Source organism: Stylophora pistillata, unplaced genomic scaffold (assembly GCF_964205215.1).
Source record: "Stylophora pistillata unplaced genomic scaffold, jaStyPist1.2 SCAFFOLD_983, whole genome shotgun sequence".
Taxonomy (NCBI): domain Eukaryota; kingdom Metazoa; phylum Cnidaria; class Anthozoa; order Scleractinia; family Pocilloporidae; genus Stylophora; species Stylophora pistillata.
In genome coordinates, this window is record NW_028290819.1 from 42,056 (window position 1) to 48,559 (window position 6,504).

The following is a 6,504-nucleotide window of genomic DNA, read 5'->3' on the forward strand; positions in this document are numbered from 1 at the left end:
CAGAAAATGGAGCTACGTTATTGGTGAGTGCATGGCAACGAGAAAAACATGAATAAATTAGTGGAATGAAAAGCGTTCATTGATCCCAGTGGGATTTAGACTGCCGGTTTGAAAGATGAGCTTTTGTTCAAGATTTTTACGGCTTTCCGTGCCACCTAAGTGTAAGGAAAGACCGCAGAAGTGTCACGGGAACTCATCTCCACTTCGAAACGTAAAATTTTTCTTTAAAAAAAGTATATATATAGTGACGTGAAAGGATGACTAAACTAAGCTGACATGCGGCGAAGTTCGCTATTTACTTTCTATTTTGGAAAAATGGTTGCGAGGAGTTTACATACACACACACACACACACACACACACACACACACACACACATAAAACTACCCACGCCCACTCAAATAATCAATCAACAATTATATTATCCCACAACATAATACTTATTTTATTAGAAAAATAAAAAGAAAAGAACACCTTCTTTTTTGATTGGGACCTGTGCTCTCCCTAGTGTAGAGCGCCCAAGAAAATGAAAGAAATACGGTACACAAGTTCTTTTAAGTAACAAATACAACTAAATTTAATTTGCTGCCAAATTATTTAACGCAAAATGTAGCCTCTGAAATGCCATTTTTTTCGTAGATCCAAGAAACATTTCAATTTGCCGGCCTTCTAAAATGTCAAAGGTATTGATAAAAAAACGATCTTCTGGATCTCTAAAAAAGTTCACGCCCTCAGGAAGGCGGTGCGCCATAATGCTACAAAACGCTGGGTCTTCCCAATAGCCTGTAGTTTCATCCCACTGTCGCACAGTATCTCGAGCCCAACTTTCTGCTGATTGCCATCTCCCTGACGCGCCACTTGGTCTGAGGTGTAAGTTTAGACTTCGTAAGGTGTCTGTTGGGACTGGTTGCTTGCAGTGTGGACAAACGACTTCTCTTTTTCCCAGTTGTCTTCTAAACCATTCCTTCAAGCAGCTTTCAAAGTGACTAAGCTGCTTACAGCAGCTGGTCCGCTGTAGAGGACTTTCCTCACCCAAACAGATAAAACAGCGTGTTTCTAAACAATCAAACACATTGGAATAGTTAGTTTTCACATTACCAAATTTGCGAATACTTTGCGAAGTACCTCTTGCCCCAAAAAAAATTACTTACGGAGTTGCTCAGGCCTCGGATTTTCTGAAAAACTTTTGGCCATCTTTATCTTGCTATGTGATATCTTACAATAATCTAAAAGATGTTGTCTGAATGAAGTTCAAAGTTGTTATTTGAATGATGATAAACTGGAAAAAAAAAAAGAAAACGAAATCAAAAAATTAAGCAAAATAACCGGACAAGCATGGAAAAATGTGTAAACATGCGATCTCCTTTGAAAAGTAAGAGTTCCTCACTCAAGAAAAAGAAGCCGATTGACAAACAGCCTCTCGGCTCTTCAAGCTAAACGGCTTCAACCGCAACCGCACTGGCGTTAGGGACGCTCAAGGCTCCCATTACACACGTACAGAAAGCCCCATGACAGTAGAAATGCAACGGCAAAATGTACATTAGAAAAGTAAAGCAGATAGACTCATGATAAATAAATTAACTGCGCCAAACGTGCGATCTCCTTTGAAATCAAAGAGTTTCTCCTCGAGGCTCTTCAAGCTAAACGGAAGGCGTCCACTCGAGTGTTAATTAAGCACATTTTCAATTAGATTAATACAAATCAGTTCACCGCCCTAGAACATTAACGTTCACGGCACCCTTCCGTCCCTAACTAGAAAACTGTGAGATTGCCTACACAAAATGGGAAAAAGGTACTTACCTATAGGTGAAGCTTGAACCCAAGGTTTAGTGCAGAGTGGACGAAACTGAAAGCCACACGAAATCTACCGCAACTGTACGTGATGGGGACGCGAACAAAGCTCATATACCAGCGTCGGGATGTGACAGCGTCCGATTACAAAAAAACCAATGGCAACGCAATGCAACGCAAGCAGCAGGCGGTCTTGGCAACCGTTAATGTTGAGAAATAATTAACCCTTTCGCAGCCATGAGCCGACCAGGAAATTCTCTTGTCACAGGATCAATATCATATTGAGCACACATGTGACGCGGAGAATGAAGGAAAAATCTGTTAGGGGATTATCCTGAGTTCATCCTCTACCAACTTCTCTGCACTAACATCACAAGAATTGTACTACAGAGAGTGACGAGAATTATCATCCAGCGGTGCCTTGTGTAGTACAAATATCGCGCAAAAACAAATACAAAGATCGCTTTCATACATTTAATAGGCAGGGAGGGATATATTTCTGGGGCTAAAAACTGACAAGGAAATATTTTTAGGCATGGTGTGATTAAGGTCGGGTTCCACATTCATTTAGTCATTCGTGTTTTGTAATTTATAACGCTTTTTTCGGTAGCTTTTTAACAGCCATGACCCCCTACGCTCGGCTATCGTTTATTTACGTCATTGTTGCCAATCAATTAAGGCCAGCCAGTCCCAAGCATCCCGAGCCTCCTGCCCTTGTCGGGAAGCGCATGTCAAGGCAGTTCACACAATCATGTTTCCTTGTTTTCGTAATTTTTCTATTTAAACCATTGCAAAAAAATTAGAAACTAACGAATAATTACAAGAATGCGCTCTACGTTAAATAACATTTTTTGCTTGTCAGCCGTTTTTTATACATTTGATTTCTAAGTCTTCTTGCATGCCTTATTATTATCACTTATTTTCGCGCCACTTTACTTTCGCATATTTGGAACAAAAATATTTCGCGGACTTAATATTTGCGACTTTGACGAGTCATCATTTTTCGAGGTAGTTAAATTTTGCGAATCAAGTAACTAGTGCTGGTTTTATAAACCTCCATTTCTGTATTTTATTTAACCACAACGGAATAGAAACATTAAACGCAACAAACAACTGGCTGAAGTGTTCAACAATGTCAGCAACTTAGTAACATCTTTTTAAGAAGCCAATACAAGCAAGATTAGTCACATAATGAGGAAGAAGGGTTTGCCTTGAATTGAAGTTTGAGCCCTCCAACTCCTAGCAGACGGAAAGCTTGAAATAAAGGTCTCTAAACTTGGCGTCTTTAATTTTCGCGGCACCTTTCATTCGCGGGACTTTCATTTCGCGAATTTGTTGAAATCACGAAAATTAAGTATCGCGAAAATAAGTGATAATAAGGTACTTTGTCTCTGCCAGTATTGTAATATTTGATACCTCAGTAGAGACAAAATGAATGAAATGATTATACATTGATGTAAATAACTGGAGATTTAGAATAAGGCGAGGAACCTTTAGGGAAACGAAGAGGCTTATGCGAGCTACAGGCTTCTCCTATTTTACACAACTGAAAAAAGGTTTGTTGGCGTTATTTAGGTACAAAGTACTTAAGGTTAAAAAGGAGAGCGGAACACACACACACATAAAACAACGAAAACAATGGCAGGCACTGAAATAAACCTATTGGATTTCTATATTCAGAGAACTAATGAAGTTAGGTCACGTCACGTGACGTTAAAAGTTCTTCCCAGGCCCTTTTTGTCCATGAAAAAGAAACTTACGGAAAAAATCGTGTAGATCTGACCTCTATTAACGAAGGGTGGTGCAGTATTGAACCAAAATCCCACTGATAGCTTTGAGCGGTTAGGATAGAATCGCTCCATATAGCAAGCTTTTCTAAGCGTTAGTGTTTAGATTTTAGGGTTAGGGTTCATCCCTAAGCCGAACCCTAGGTTGACAAAAGCCGGGTTAGGGTTAGGATACTAAAATTCCACCCAGAAAGATCGTTTGGAAAGCCAGAATGGAATGGTTAACTGCGTCAAAGACGTTTTCATCAAAGCAAAGTGTGTCATCCACAGAAATTCCAAACAAGTCAATTGATTTTTGTAGTGGAAAAGAGGATACATGATGTAACTTTCCTATTATGCTGGTTTGGTTTTTTTTTGGGATTGACAATCATACCGTTGCTTTTGTACCATTGGCTTGCAATATTACCTTAATGCATTAGCCACTTGTCCAGTAATCTAGGGTCTTTATCCGAGTCATATAATTGTTCATCGTCCTAATACGCATTAAGCTTAATTTACTCTGATAAAGCGGAACGAGTCTCAATGTTAGGGTTCCCCTGTGCTCGTAAGAAGGGGAGCGGCGATTTAATTTGGCAAGCAAGTTGAGATGCAAGTTCGGCGGAAACATTGCAGAAGTACTTCTTGATCGCTTTTGATATTGAGAACGGCCGTTCAAAGTTTTTGTCGTTTACTTGCAACTTGTGTTTGGTGACATTCGTGTTATCGCACATTTTCTGAGAGTTCGTGGAATCTTCAACTACCTATTATTATCATAAAGTGCGCGATATATTTTGTTAATGGCCACTATTTTGTTGCGATGATAAAGTTTGTATTTATCATGTTCATTCTCTTACAAAGCTGATTATGAATTTTAATTGATTTCCTTAAACCTCCAGTTACCCAGGGTTTAAATGCCGACTTTTTCTTAGTTTTGTTAATTTTCAAAGATGCATGCCCATTGCTAATTCTGTTGAAAATGCGAAGGAATCTCGACACACTCTCATTTGTATCATTATTATTATTTACACGGGAAGCCAGTTTGCGTTCTTTAACGCATTTGGAAAAGAAATCGCGTCAAACTTTTTAGAATCTCTAACGTCCATTGCATCAGGAATGGGGCTACAATGTGGATCGTACACAAGGCTAAAAACATGCAATTGGTCAGCAATTTCCGCTGCAATACTTCCACTTGTATTTGAAGTGGCAAAATTCGAGTGGACATGATATAAGCAACTAACTTTTGTTTCAGCTATATACGTTGCCTCGAATACCAAGCGATTAAAACCCTCTGAATGGATCAGATTAAGATATCTCTTTCGGTTTAGTGCTCTTAGAAAGCGTGTTCATGTTAAAATTACTTAGTACCAAGCACTTGCGCTTACCCAAATAGATGGTGTGCAAAACTTGCTCAAATTCATCATCTTAGCGTGGGGTTTCCCCTAGCTATGACTAATCTATGGTGTAACGGTAATACTCTCTTGAGCGTATTGATTGGAAAACAAACAACAACAACAACAACATAAAAAAAAGAAAAACAGAAACGTATATTGTAAACGCCACACTCCTGTTAATCCGAAAATTAATCTTCAATTTTGCCATGAACCGGCACGCTTGGCTTACAGATATACCGCTGATTTAGCTTGGTAAGGTTTCCAATCTGCCGGTCAAACGGGCTAATTAGAGTGAGTAGAGCGAACAAAAACCAAACTACTAGAAACTAGTACAACATGCATCGTCTATCGTCTCTTATTTTTGTTTTTATTTTCTTTTTCCGGGCTAGGAATCATGAACTTTCTTGTGAATGGACCTCGTTGTCTCCTTGAGTCTATACGCTTGTGGCTTTTTGGAATTCTGGACCCGGACAGGCACCAATGCATCCAGACTCTCTGTCCAGAACGACCCGTCCAGTGCGAGCGAATAACTACCCGAAGCATCCGCCTCGTACCAAAGCAACGAAGCCGTTCTATTCTCCAGTATGGTTTGTACTCTCCCAAGCAGTATTCTGGGAGCCTGGAGCGTGCTTTCCGGCTCTACCAGTGCTACAAATTGTCCTGGCCGAATGTCGTCCGCTTCGTGCTGTTCACTGTCCTGTGGAGCCTCCAGTGTTTTTGGCAAGAGGCTCTCCTCCGCCTGCCCACGTGCTAAGTCAAGCGCTAAGTTCAGCCTTTCGGCAGCAGTGCGCCGGTCGTACGTCTCTTCAGCCTCTCTCCGAGTGTGTCTGAGGGCCTTGGCTAGGCTGTCTTTCATTTGCTCATCGCAATCACCCCGGTTGAGCGCCCAGGTCAGAAATGCGGAGCGAAGGCCGTTGACTGAGACCGCACGGCCAGTCAACCTCTGTAAGAGTCCTCTGATGTGAGACGTATACGAACTACTAGTGAAGGGCTGGCCATTGGCATTCTGCAGGCAACAAAGAGGTATTATCGTTACTGCTGTCATTCCTAGGATTGTTGAAACGACAAAAACAGCACAGAAACAAGAGAGAAACGATTACGGTATGAATAGCTATAAAGCAGTGCAGTGCGGTGAACTCACCACGAGTAGCGTGCTGTTCTGTGAAGGGTCGGACAGCAATGGTCGGAAATCTTTGACAAAGTTGTGCAACAGTCTGGCCAATTCGCTGTTCGCCTAAGGTGGAAAACAAGAGAGGAGAACATTAGATGAACTGCTCCCTCGCATGTTTTTCTTCATGCAACTTGTCTATCGGTCTGTCTGTCTGTCTGTCTGTCGATACAACTTAGGCAATTAAGACTTTGGCAGCCTCGCGTGATTCTTAAAAGGTACTTAAGTTATCAAAGAAGAAACTCGCCACTAACCTGAATTGGAATTTCTTCGTGCCCGTGGTGACGCCAAGTTTTGTAGCGTTGGAGATGCAGCGTCGCTGAGCGGTCTGTGTTCAAGAGGAGAATGTTTCGCTCTCTGAAGCTTGCGGCCTGGAATAGGCCTGTGAT

General features: G+C 41.2%; 1 long non-coding RNA gene across 2 annotated transcripts; it reads right to left on the minus strand.

Annotated features, from left to right (window-relative positions):
• Positions 1-415: 415 nt before the first annotated feature.
• LOC148715892 (uncharacterized) lies at positions 416-3,693 on the minus strand. 2 transcript variants are annotated; one of them, XR_015995776.1, is made up of 3 exons: positions 1,800-3,693; positions 1,151-1,278; positions 416-1,055 (listed from the first exon to the last, which is right to left on the minus strand). It is a non-coding gene; the product is annotated as an uncharacterized LOC148715892 (long non-coding RNA). The 2 variants fall into 2 exon arrangements; XR_015995775.1 differs by having other exon boundaries at positions 1,151-3,693.
• Positions 3,694-6,504: the final 2,811 nt, after the last annotated feature.